Raw genomic sequence first — 14,186 nt, 5'->3', positions numbered from 1 at the left:
AATCCAACAGAGATTTGCTTAATGGGGGGAGAAGATGCATTTTGAACAGGATTTGTTGATGGCTGAAGAGTGTAGCCAAGCCTCTCATCATGGATAACAGCTGGCCCTACAATGCTCACCTTGAATAAGGCAATATTGGGAAGGTAATCTACAAACAGGTAACAAAGGTAAAAACTTCAGGGTTTACCACATTAATCTCTAAATTGCATTAAATAGATTGATGGGCAAAGCCTGACCAATCTTTTTACATATGATCACAAACCACCATATTTCAGTTACATTTTATTATAAAAAGTAATCATTCGAGCCCCTATTTTTTTTTAATTAGAAAATTGGCAGATTTTTTTAAAATGTGAATTTTTAATTCAAACTATTCACAGGAAAATTCAAAAGGAAGTGTGATAAAAATATGACAGAAAACTAATTCCAAGTTATCTATTTACAGACTTTTTCAGATTTCTGCCTTTGTTGCACCAAAATATAATACCAATTTCATTCAGTGCCTCTAGGCATAAAACTCCTTGATATAAATTCAACAAGAAAGAGAGCAATTACACATTCTGACCTGTATTTCTTCATTTCTCATGTATTTCTAATACAAGGGTGATTTCTATTTGCATTTTACAATTTTCTGAGTCCGCTAATTGTAAGACATTCTAAAATAAATGTAAATTGTCTGGATGGACACCATCCAATTTCTAATGGACAGGTGTTCATATAAAAATTCAACAGTATCAGCGACAAGCTAGCAGTAACTGGTGGGGTGAGGGGTAGAGAGAAATTATTTGGCTCTCAACTGAACTTCCTGTTTAACCACAGGGATGATCAAATTAGGTCAAGGTCAAGTATGTAAAAGAGCAGCTGCACCATGCAGCAAACAAGGACTACTGGTGTATCAATATATAATATAGTAAAAACGTTTTGCTTTTCTAAACCACCATTTCATGTCTTGCAATTCAAAGCTGCTGCAGGAGAAAGTGGCCTCCTGCACTCTCAGCCTTTTTTCTGGGCTCTGTAGGTTCAGCTCCTTCCCAGGCTGCTTGAAGCCTTGTGGCAGAGCAGTCCCTTAGCACTCACTGCAGTAGGCCACCTCTTGTCTACATGGAAAACATTAAAGGTGTCCAACATAGCAACTAATAACCAACTAATCTTCCCCCTACGGGATGAGAGATGTTTAAATCGCCCTGGCAGAATGAAATGACTGGACTGGGAATGACTTTCTTATCCACAGAAATTTTTCTCAGATGTCACTCATTTAGGACCCTTATTAACTACTACAAACAGATGCTTTCAACACACAGTGGTTCTGGGACCTGTAGTGCTTTGGCTTAACAATCTATGATTTTCCTGTTTCAGTAAATGAAAATAAATTGATTTATGGCAGTTAATGCACAGGTACTGAAAATGGCAGCTGTAGTTTTTTTGATACCCATCTGTCCTCCTCTTATTCCATCTGCTTCCTTCACTCATTGCACTGGAATTCAGCTTCACAAAATGCAGTCCAAACTCTTTCATGCAGCACAGTGTAAGTTACCTAGTTACCCAGCTAAAAGACATTTTCAAAATAAATCGCTCTCCTTGTACTCTGTAGAAGGCAACAGACATGGATTTTATGGTTAATAAATATCAGAGCAATGTTTTTTCCAACAAAATACACAACTATTGGTAAATTTCCTGTGATTTCAGATGGTGCACTTGAAAATATTACCATAAAGGCTCATCATTTTAAACAATTATTGATTACACCGTGGGGATTTTTCACCAATTCCACTTGATGCTGCTTTTAAAATGGTAAGTACCTACATAACTCTATGATTTATAGATGGGTTAGATCTTTATAGATAATACAACAGTATAAATGAACACTAATATATAATTTCATTTGATTATGTAGCTTTTATTAAACTGTGTTGACTGACTTTTTTTATTCTTCAACAGTTCTTTGGCCTGTTAATGATTAAAGATTTGGATTTCACTCTTTACACTAAATGTAAGTGTTTAACAGGAAAAGAAAACCTAAGAAAGCACTCTCTCCTTACAATCCAAAATGGAAGATACAATATAAAGGCTGAAATGAATTTATTGAGAAATTTTGAATACCACAATTACAAAAGCTAATGCTAAAACCCATTTTTTCTACAGGATACTATAAATAAAGGATATTTCCATTATTATCCCATCTTTAAGGCAATGTGGTGCATGAGGTCAATCGAAGGTCGAGGAGGGTGGTTGCTGTTGCTCTCTAAAAGGGCTCACACTTTAAATATCTCAGTGTTCATGTTGTCTTTCATTTCTACACTAATGTGGTACTTTGAATACCTACATGCCTTAAATGCTTTGGTTTATGTATTTACCACTTCATTATTGGCATCACATTAAAATGGAATAGTTACATTTTATTTGCACTACAAAGGTCTTTTAACTGATACTGAATTTATACAGAATAGAATATTCAAGACTAGCATACAAAACACAGTGCACAAGAACATGCATTTAGACACAACTTTGTGATCAGGGTGATAGCAAGTCTATTTATCTTTTTTTTTTTTAATTACACACATTATTTTACTAAAAATTCAGTAGCATAGCTGCCTGAAAGAATTGTATTGAGTCAAAAACAATAAACTACTTTACCCCTTGAGATACAGAAGTGTTTATAACATAAGGAAACTTAAAAATATGTAATAAGAATTTAGGTTGGAAATTTTTTTCCAGCATGAAAAATAGAAACAAATCCTGGTAGTAACACTTTGTAAAACAGAACTTTCATATTGCAGATCCATTATCATGATGTAGGTGACTAAAAAATGAGGATTGCAATTCTTTTAATCTTTATGCGTATTTAAATACATAAAAGCCATTTTTTCCTTTCTATGACAGAGTTTGAAGAACTTACAAACGAAAGCAAAAAACCAAACTGCTGGTATTAACCATACAGAAAAAAAAAAAAAAAAAGTCTGTATACCTCCTGTGGCCCTTTAAAAACCATTCATAATTAAGCATTTGCATAAGGATAAAGCAAGAAAACTCTTACATGCAAAAACATGTATCTTTTAGACATCTGCAAACTACTTATCTTGATCTGTTCCATAAATAGAAACTAATTACAGAGAGACTGAAATCAAGACAATGCCCTAGAAAATAAGAGGCAATCATTTTAAAATATACTCAAAATGGTGTGAGTAAATCTGTATCGTACAGATTCATATTTAACACATAGATCTTTTTTGGTCTAACCTTCCTCCTTTTACAAGAAATGGTTAAACTTCTACTAATTCCATTAAAAGCATCATCAGCCTTGATGCATTCTTTCTCCAGTAATATTTCCTGCCCTGCAGAGTATCAATATTAACTGTGAATGGCAGAACTGTAAAGGCTCTAGTGAAAAAAAAGCATTCAATCCTCTGAATTAATGCCTGAGCTCTGACTTCTAAGTGAAGAAAGAGATCAGCAAGTCAGCTACTGCTCATATTGCTTTCTTATTCATAATTGAAAAACCAGGGGCTTGGGGAGTCCTTAGCAACCTAATCCATTCCTTCTCAGGAATTTTATGTAAGTTTTCTTTTAATATAACTTTATTCTCCCGCTTTTGTTATAAATATAACTTCAGAAACGAGTTTGATCCAAGGCTAAATTTCAAACCCCAAAACTGACACAATATAGGGGCCAGCAGCAAAGTTGAAATTTCAAATATGCTGAGTCAATCCTGCCAAGGTGAGTGTTAGGCCTTCTCAGTTTCAAAGGGTACCTCAGCTGCTGTACTTGGACAGTAATATTACCCAGTCACCGCAGAAGTGCATATCAAGCTGTTTCTTAGAGCAAATAGCAACTCTTTTTCGGCAAAAGGAGGCTGGCAAAGGACAAAATAGAAAACCCTCCAGCCACTCGAAGCTGGAGACCTGAGTCAGGAACATTATTTTCTTTGGGAGCTGGGAGGAAGAGGTGGTTTGATGGATCCACTGAAGTCAGCCAAGTTAAAAGTTGCATGCTGGATTTCACAAAATGAAGCACAACCATGGCCTTTATTTTTAGACATCTGTGCTAAAGGAAGGGAGATTAAGATGCCTGAAATGATTATTCTTCACAGGCAGGTCACTCAGAAATCCGATCTGTATGATTGCAGACACTTGGAAACATTGATTCACCAGGATACAGCACTAAGCTGTAACTCACATAGTTTTAGTGTTTTGCAGCAACCCAGCAGTCAAAAACCATATCCCATTAGAACAGTGTACAAAGTGACAATTTGCTGTGCTGCTTTACAAAGTCATAATGGGAAGAAATACCTTTAGGATTGCCTTAAACTACCATCTGTCCAGAAAAAGGCAAAATACATTAATTGACATACAACATTTTGCCAGCCAGTAGTAACAGTAAGCATTATCCCTTTCCCCTACCCTTCACCTTAAAAGGGACTGTTCTAAATCCCTTCAGTTTTGGCATATACATTTTCTGTGACAAAAATAAATGGAAGCAACTGAACACATTAACTGTGTGCAAAAAAGCACAGCCCAGGGTGCAATACACAACAACCCAGTGCACATGTTCTGTTTGCTATATACTGCTATCCTGAAGTGTAGAATATTTGCACAAATATAGGAAACCCTCAATGGCAGCAACAGGCAGCACTTTCAGCCTAGCTCAGTCCTAGTCTGTGCCTTCAGAGACCTATTTCACACCAGCTGGACATTAACCTCAATAGCATTTACCTGAGTTTCAAATAAATCACACATTCTTAGTCCTAACTTCCTGATTCACAGTCCAACGACACTATCGCTTTGGTCTACCTTAAAGCAAGGGCAAAATGAATTATGCAGCTATGTCTACGTGGAGGTACTGGGCATGGTAAAGGAGGAATGCAGAGTGATCATTTAATGCTAAAGCTTTAAAATTAGATCACAGAAAATGCATTTAAATAGTTACAGCAGCAATGATTTAACTTCCCACTACTCAACACTACAAGACCACAACCTGAAAATTTATTCTATGACTTTTGGTTTGTAGACAGGTGCTGAACTACAGGTTTTTAGCTTTCGCGGTTAGATGATCAGAACATGCTTTTCATTCATTCTTGGTTTTTAAACTTTATTGTTAATGCAGAAAATCTGCATAATACTGAAAGCTGAGATTCAAATAGATGGAACTTAATCTCAAAGTAGCAGGGCTTGTTGCAGTTTTTGGTATTTTTCTAGTATTTAATTAACTAAAAACTTTGCTTCAGATTTTAGTTCACTGACAAATAATTTCATTAACACAAAATTATGATTGTCTGTGGTGTCTCATGTTCTTCCAGAAGGCTGACTTCAGAAACATACAAACTTTGGAGGGGGTGAGTGGCAAGAAGGAAAGAAACTGAAACAACCTTAGCTTACACTACCAAAAGCAAAATTCTCTGTTCAAGTTCAAACTAAATGGCATCTTGGAGGTGAGAATAGAACAGTAATCACATAAAGCAAGTGGTGTGAATGATGACTTGGGGAACCTGGCAAAGAAAACAAGGAGAATCCTCAAGGCAGGAGATGCACCAAACCAACTATCTGCATTACTTCAAAGAAAAAATGGAAAATGTTGACAATATGTTCACATAGGCTTTTGAAAGACAGGAAAATAAATTGGAAGGATTAAATAGGATTTATCAGTCATCAGAGGGATATGTAATTTTCTTTTCCCCCTTTCCACCTTTTGCACCATCAAGTTCAATAGGTCAGTTTTTACCTTCTCAAAGTTATGAACAGCAGTCCAGATGCCACAAACATGGCAAAAGTTACTCAGCTGTGCCTGGTCTCTCTGCTGCTGAATAATCTATTGTAATCAATGTATTAAAGAATAAACCCAATACAGTTTTCATGACGTCAACTTGAGGAGCAGTTATGTATTTATACGGTGGGGTTAGCCCTCTGTAGAGTGCCATAGGTCCAGCATGAAGCTCTTCAGCTTGCTAGGCAGACAAAACCAAATTGCACTGATCTTCAGCTCAATATAATGGTAATGCCTCCATTGCAGAGCAAAGAGGTGACATTTCACTTTACTCAAGTGTCATATCTTCTAGAAAGAAACAGCATTTCCTTGGTTTACTTATACAAGTTCAGAGAACATAGCCATACATACAAAAGGAGCACTGACTGCTGCTATATGTTAAGGATAACTGCAGAAATGTGCAAGACAGAACCATAGGCCCAGTTCTCAGTAACGTCAAGGCTGCATATTCATCCATGACAACCACTGGTGGTACACTGAAATACACCATGGTAATGGCCAGTCTGTTACTTTCCTTATTGTGCAAAAGCACTTATAGGCAACACACAACTGCTTGGTAGCTCACATGGGAACTTTTGATCTCTTCTGGTCAGGCTAGGACAGGAACCCACATCTATTTGCTAGATTAATTCTTTGTCTGTTGACTTTACCGCTTCTTTTCAGACACTGTACAAGTTTTAGCTGGGACTGAGCTATTTTTCTTTATAGCAGTTTGCATGGTGCTGTGTTTTGAACTTGTGACCAGAGCAGTGCTGACAGCATAAGGCTATCTGTTCATATGTCAGAATTTTGTTGTGTAGATGTGGATGATTTTGACAATCAGTTTACAAAAAAAAAGGAAGCTTAGGACCCAGAGGGTATATTTTCAAAGCTTAAAACAAGAGGTACACTCAATAATCCATTTAATGAATAATAGGATGAGTATATACACCACTCACAAGTGGATTTCAAAAGGTTCCACATTTAGAGAAAACTTAGGAAACAGATGAAATTAAAAAAAAAAAAAGAACAACAAACCCTAGCAACCTGTCAAGCAGTGATTACTCCTTCCTATCATTTACACACAGCATTTTGCCAGCCAGTAGCAGTCATTAAGCATTATCCCTTTGCCCCACCCTGCACCTTAAAAGGGATTATTCTACATCCCCATCTATTCATGTGTAAGATGCTCAACAGTACTTTTATGTCTTTGTTGGAATTAATGCTGCTGGAAAGTGGTAATTCTAGGGCAGATTTTATTGTTTTGGCTACTAACATAGAAATGCTCCTGTCCTGCTGAATCTTCTATTTTTTCTTCCCATGTTTTAAAAACCAGCACCCTGATATCTCTATAAAAGATACAACACAGCATAACTGTGTCCTATGCATTAAAGACAGGGTAATGAAATGTAGGACCAGCATATCTCTGACAGTGCCTGCACATCTTCTGGCTGCCAAGCTACAGAATACATTCAAATTTTGGGGGTTTTCATTTATGAAAGCATTTTTTTGGGAAAATTTCCAAACAAACATTTGTGGGTGAGACGTTTTGTTTCTTTACAGAACAGACACTACATCATGAGGATCAAACTTACCCACTTCATCTCTCACTGGCAATCTAAAAAGCTCTGCAAGTTTAGTAGTTACCTGAGGATTTGCATTTCTTATCTCTTTAATCTTGACAAAAGGACCATAAAATGCATCAGGTAAAGGCAGCTTTCACAGTTACTAAGCTAGACCATCTTATTAGGAAACAAATCATAAGCACAAGTTCATTCCACACAAGCTGTAAAAGTTTCCATACAAAATCGATTTCAGCCCAAGTAAACACTGAAGAAAGATTATGTTCAAAAAAGTCGACTCTGCATCAGCTCAGATATAAACTAGTTGACATTCCTTCCAGCTGTATTGCATATCCACCACATCCAGAGAATTTTTTCAGGCTAAGATATGTTGAACTATTAACTGTTTTCACTTAGAAGAATATGCATCAGCAATATCTGATAAAGCATTTGAAGCAAACTAATGGAAGCAAAAATTGGACATGTGACTAATTCACTTTTTACTTCATCTTGGACCAAATACTATGGTGAAATTAATTGCACAGGACTACTGCTGCTGTTAATTTTCAGCAAATAATGAGCATTTCTACCACCACCCACCAGAAAATATTTCAAAATCCAAACGCAAGGAAAACCAATTATTTCCTTACATACATAATAGAAATCCTATTTATAGAAAAATTCTAGAAAAAACAAAAATGATAATTTAAACCAATTCAAAATTGACACTCAAAAGACACATTTTAGATGTAGTAATAACTGTACATCATTCAACCTTTTCAGTTTTATGGATAAAAGTGCAATTGAATGCTTTTAATTCTATGCAGATGGTTATTTTTATTCCAGTAAAGCTAGCATGAAAATGGTCTAACAGAACTTGTATCTTCTAGTTTATTCCATAATTATCTATGCATTGCAAAGGCACAAGACCATAACTTGTGAATATTCATGACAGGTATGAAATGAACCCTAACCACAGTGTTCTAATATCTCCTATTATGTAAGCTCAAAGCTGAAGTCCAAAGCCTAAGTATTTTGGACAGTGCAAGACGATGATCCTGAAACACAAAAATAAATTGCATTTGGATTAATACCTACCCAATTACACAACAATCTTGATGAAATACCATCAAAAGATATATTCTCCCCTAGAGTATCAACAAATGGTCCAGGAAATTGAAAAGTGTCTCACTTAAAAAAAAAGTTTGACAATTCCACTTTAATTCTTGGTGCATTTGGTGTAGTTCTGAATGCACAGCGTAGCTACAGCATCTCTGGATGAAATAACCAAAGGGCAGAACAACGACAAACTCACAGGTGGCTGCCCAAGCAGAACCCTGCTTCAAACTCCCATCCAGGCAGCAAACACTGTACAGTGGCCAAGTATGGGCATTACCTTTCACCAGTTATTCCCTCCGTTTCAACCTCCCTTTAAGTAATAATTAAGTATTGCTTATTCCCAGTGTGCTGTGAGAGTCGCATTGCTTCAATCTCTATTCAAAGAACTGAAGCTACCAAGTCAGTACTTCAGACCACATGAGCCCTCCTTGCCGTGACAGGGAAATGGCTTAAGCTCATATCCCAGGTCTAATATTTCTGAAGAAGAAAACAGAATCTGACGTATTAGCTTTAAAGGGACTGACTATAACTATAGAACTGAAATTGCATCAGGGCATGTTAGGCAAGGAAGGAAAACACTTTCCACTACAGTGACTGAACATGCTGAAGGTCGTGCTGAGACACCTTCGTGAGCAGTGAGATTAGGAATGGGAAGCATTTAACATCTTTCATCTGTTTTAACTTGCCTGATTACCTTGATATAAAATTTTTTGTTTGCTATTTTCTAATTTCAAATTTATAATGATACTTCATGTCTCCAAAGAGCCAAAATTCCTGATTTGCACAGATAGATTATTAATTGTTCAGAAAAGCGTTGGAAATCTTAAGGTCTGCACAGGCTTCTTGACCCAAAAATTGAGTTAGTATCACACAAGTCACTAATGGAACAGTGACTCAGAACAGAAGTATTGATTAAAAATAGCTTGATAACATTGTGGTCAACCATAATGTATATATGTCCTACCTCAGGGTAGCTTCTGGCAGATGCTTGGTCACGTTTACTGGAAAGGTTTAATTTTTTTACATTTAGGTATATTTCTATTTTGCACATAGACTAGGAAAAGAGATGAAGGGAATTTCTTTGTAAATCTAAAGGAACATAAACCAACTAGAATTGTTGTAGAACACATTCAGAGGAATGCAATCTGCAAATCATTAGTCAATACCTGCAATGATACAATCATTTTATTTACTTCAGAGCTATGTCAACATGAGGCTTCATTTTACTGCACACATATGCAGTTAAAAATTTCAGGTTTTGTACACATTATTGGAGAAAAGGTCTTTCTTTCATTCCATATGGAGCATCAAGGTATTAATTTGAAAGCTCTGTTCATCTAAAGAGACCACCTGGAGCCTTATATTGTCATTATAATGTCATCCCGTAGCACATTTCTTGTACCTCATGTACATTTATTGTACATGTTGGTGCATAAGTAGCTCATGCAAATCAATGGTTCCATGGATCAGACTTTGCCCTCTGCATGTTAGGATTCTGTCAGTTGAGGTGCTAAGAATCAGCTGTTATGCACCTATTCTATTGAAAAGTAAACCACACAGAACTTCAACTTTCTATGTGCATTTCGGGAGCAACACAGCATTTAGAAGAATTAAACAATAAGGCAAGAGGCACCAACATACACGTGACTGGATGTTTCGGCTATTCAATGGGCTGTAATTTTTTTAAGATTTCCTACTTTTATCAGTCATCAAGTTTGTCTAAATGCATACAGATTAGAAATTTCATTACCCAAAAATCTGCTACAATGAACCAGAAGGCATTTGCTTCTCTATCAAAGAATGCAGAAGGTATTTGAAAAATACTATTAGTTGACTTAGCAAATATGACAAAGGCATGGTAAGGTTACAGGGTAGCTGGTCAAGACTGTCTAACTCTGTATTACAGGATGGATCATAATTCAAAGGTCTGAATAAAAGGATGGAGAGACAATATTGTCTGGTGACTGGTTAATAGTATTATCTTTCTATATACCCAATCTGAATATTAACCCATATCTCTTTATTCTTAATGAATACAAAATATTTGTAATCTTAGTTTGGCATTTTCCTAGTGCAAATATTTCAGCACTGATTCAGCATTCCCCAAATTTGTCACCTCTGTTGTTTTCTATAGAACAATTGAGGGACAGAACCCTCAGAATTTTATTAATCCTATTACTAACAAAGCTGGAGCTTTCATAGATTCTTTATATCTATAGATACTTTATAATCCCATTCAGGTATATTACTGCTGATTATTTGACTGTAATAAAATTATGGAATGACTGATCCTTTTACAGATAAGAAGAATGAATAAACTCAGAGTAAGAGATTTGCGACACAATCAAACATTGTATTTAGTAATGTTTAGCCTAAAAATAATCAACAAAATATTAATCCATACCTAAACGTCATTGGGAATTTCAGAGAAGCCTTTGTACAGCAAAAGTACAGTCTACCTTTTGTACCTGAAGTCACAGGCAGGGGTTGGAAAAAAATAACACAAGAGTATGGTTTTAATCTTCCCATGAAAGCACCAGCACATTTAAAACCATCACTCATAACAGTAAATCAAAATCTCAGTAATGCTTGTTGAAACTGGCTTTTAAGATAGAGGATGAACAAAAAGACCTTTTAAAATAAGTTTCAGGGAATATATAAACTGTCTGAACACTGCCACAGACAATCAGTTTTAACAGCATATGTCCAACAGCCTAGTATAGTTACTTGCTGTTCTGGGAGCCTGCCAAAGAAAGAGATCCATTCGGAAAATATGGGGGGGGAAAAACTCAAGAGAAAATTGATAACAACACATAACTGACATGCATCTCTAGCGATTCTAAAGCTTTTCATTCAGCATCCATCATCATAAAATCAGTGTTCCTGACACATCTTCATTTTAATAGAGAAATACTTTTTTTGAAAAGCCTGGAACTCCCTATTGACAAACTGTACAGTAACGCATATAAGATTTATCCTACTGCGTAACTTTCCCAAGGAGCATCTGAGAATTATTAATGACATAAGCATCATGGAACCATACAAGACCACCTAAGTTTTGTAGATAGAAAAGAGCAGAGGCCATAAACCAAATAAGCAGGAAACCTTACAGGAAAATTAATATCTCCTAAAATATACTCCTGTTTTAACTTCTAGGAAATGTTTCAGTGGAGGATAATATTTATTAAAGCAGCAGCTATCTCCCTTTTTCAGATTAATATTTCTGACAGGCACTGGCAACTCCAGTTACTAAGGGTTCAGTTTACTATTTAATAAAGACCTTTCATGAGACCAGCTTGAGCACTACCTACCTGAATTGTTTTTAAATAAAGCTGTGTCTGCCCTGAGGAAGCATGGCATGGGTGTGTGCTAACGAGCAGGGTTTTGGCTCACCCACTAAGAGAAAATCTTCAATACCTAACAGCAGGCCATGACACTACTTCAGATGCTCAGCCCAGAACCCAAGAACCCAGTGTGGAACTGGCTGACAGTTCAGCTTTAAAGGTTCTCACAAGTTGGTCTCTTCTGTTCCTACTCCCACACACCTTCACTGCTCCTCACATCGCGAACTGCATCCTTATGGCTTTTTCCCTGAAGCAGTGATGTGAGAAAGGGGCTCCCGAGGCAAAGACAATACTGGCCCAAGAGGCCAGAGGAGGCCACAGGCACAGCAGGACACTGTCGCCAGCAGCTTGGGCACACTCACAGCCAGGCCTGACCTCCACCATCGGTGCTCTGCCCTGGCCCAACAGCTCAACCAGCACATCAGTCTGGGAATTAAGCTTGGTCCAAAAGTGTGCTTTTGCTTCTCCAAAGTGAAATGCATTGGAGCGACCATAATTCCAGGCCTGTCTCCAACATTACATGATACCACAGTGCCCATCTGGCCAGTTAAAATGCTTGCACTCAGTCCAGAGAGATTTACAGATCTGAGACAAAGTGAGGAGGAGTTTTGTAGCCCAGGAGCTCTGTTGTCTAAGACTGGGGAGCTCTAAATTTACTTTCAGGACTATTTTTTTTTTTTACACTTAGAATAGAAAGGATCAGATTACTATCTTAACTTGGAAGGGCTCAAACACAGAACAGATATGAAATCTGCAGCTTTCCTTTGGTGCAGTGTCTCCTACTTTACCAGTTGGGAGACAGACCATGACCACCACTGAAGCACTGAATTCAGTGTATGAGCCTGATGATGGCAATAGACTGAAGCTTTCTTTTTTTGTAGCTGACTACACCCCTTTACTGTATCTACCTGCGTGCCAAGGTCAGGACTGCAACTAAATCTGAGACTGAAGAATCCTCTGAGGTTCTTAGAAAAAGAGAATTTATCAAGGAATTAAAAAAATTTTTTGATGTATTGGGTAATAGAAATCAGCCTGCCTCTCACAGGACCTGATCACTTAGGATTCTTTTCTTCCTTGTGTTCCTTGGCTTTTTTGATGATGGACTTTTTTTTTTTTGTCTTTTTAATTTATATCTACATAAACTAAGTATTTCCAGGAGCAACGGCATGTGAAATTTTATACTTCTACTTCTTTTAACATAATACTTCCATTACTCTAACCTGTGTTTTTCTACTAGATCTGATTTACACTACTCTTTTCACACTTTCTACTAGTCAGTGGCTGCAGTCATCCAAAGACTGCATTGTAAATATCTGCAACAGTAGAAAAGGCTTTGCCAGCAAAAAACATACAAGAATGCCGAAGTGTTACTTAAAAATAACATTAGTTTCTGGACAGATGTGAAAGAGCTTACTTTCATATTAGTCCATGTAAGCCTACATAATCTCCTAACAATCCGGAATCTAAAATACATGCTTTGTGCATCACTGCATACTCATTTGACAAAAGGTTTGATAAAATGCTTTGATTTGCTATGGATGACTGAAATTCTGAAGAAACTGTGTGCTGCAACAAGCTCACAGAAATGTACAATTTATGGTGAGATTTGACAAATGCTCTGTACTTGTCTGAGAGCTTTTGTAGCACAGGGGATAGTGTAGTGAATATGAGAGGTAAAATGCCTGCTGATTTTAATAAAACCTAAGTTGTACAAATGATGGCTGCACTGAATCTCCAACCCTTACTAAGTGCCAGCCCCTCCAGGCACTATCATCTCCCAGTATTCTCTGCACTTCCAGTTGTAAGAGTCCCATTAAATGAAATATTTATATTTTAGTTTTCATAAGTTATGCTTTCACCAGTCCAGCTACTCAAGTCTACATTAATTCAGCTCTGTTTTAATGTAGCAGATGGACCAATGGGACTGACTTCTCAGTCTGCCTAATGTCTCCCCTTAAACCACAGGTGCGTTTGTAACTGTCCAATATCACACCCTTTAGATGTCAAGCAGACTGAATAGAGGCACACCTCTCTAAAGAAGTGGTAAAACATCTCGATAAATGAAAGAAATGAATGTGAACTTCCAGGGAACAGCAGACACTTTCCATCCGTTCAAACTACTACTGTTGCTATTTATAGAAGCCCCCTTCATGCTAAGGACTTTGCAAGGCTGATATAGTCCAGTTTAGCAGAAGGATTTGCACTTTATGCAGAGCTTGGAATCTGGCCCTAAGTTACAACAAAGCTGAAATGAATCAAAGCTTCACAATTTATATTTAACAGAACAATGACAGTTTGCAATATTAAAACAATATTTAAAAAAAAATCTTAAAATCACATTAGTTTCTACAAACAACACCAAAAAGCAAAATTCTAGCAAAATCAGACACCTCCATGCTATCTCTGCATCTCTTATTCTCCCTGC

The 14,186-nt window shown here is 36.9% G+C and overlaps 1 protein-coding gene across 10 annotated transcripts in view; it reads left to right on the top strand.

The window, feature by feature from the left end:
* Window positions 1–14,186, top strand: part of B3GALT1 (beta-1,3-galactosyltransferase 1) — a 112,846-nt gene that overhangs the window by 57,400 nt on the left and 41,260 nt on the right. For 7 of the 10 annotated variants that reach the window (XM_017735703.1, XM_017735693.1, XM_017735701.1 and 4 more), the window contains one exon: window positions 1,687–1,791. The gene's annotated coding sequence lies outside the window, so the exon portion shown is untranslated. Of the gene's footprint in view, window positions 1–1,686; window positions 1,792–1,938; window positions 1,991–5,293; window positions 5,426–14,186 lie in introns of all 10 variants that reach the window. The other 3 variants (XM_017735702.1, XM_017735695.1, XM_017735697.1) reach the window with 2 other exon arrangements.

The sequence above is a fragment of the Corvus brachyrhynchos genome, unplaced genomic scaffold (genome assembly GCF_000691975.1).
Source record: "Corvus brachyrhynchos isolate BGI_N302 unplaced genomic scaffold, ASM69197v1 scaffold255, whole genome shotgun sequence".
Lineage (NCBI taxonomy): Eukaryota > Metazoa > Chordata > Aves > Passeriformes > Corvidae > Corvus > Corvus brachyrhynchos.
Note: the sequence above shows the minus strand (reverse complement) of the source record. Positions and strands in the feature narration are given on the sequence as shown.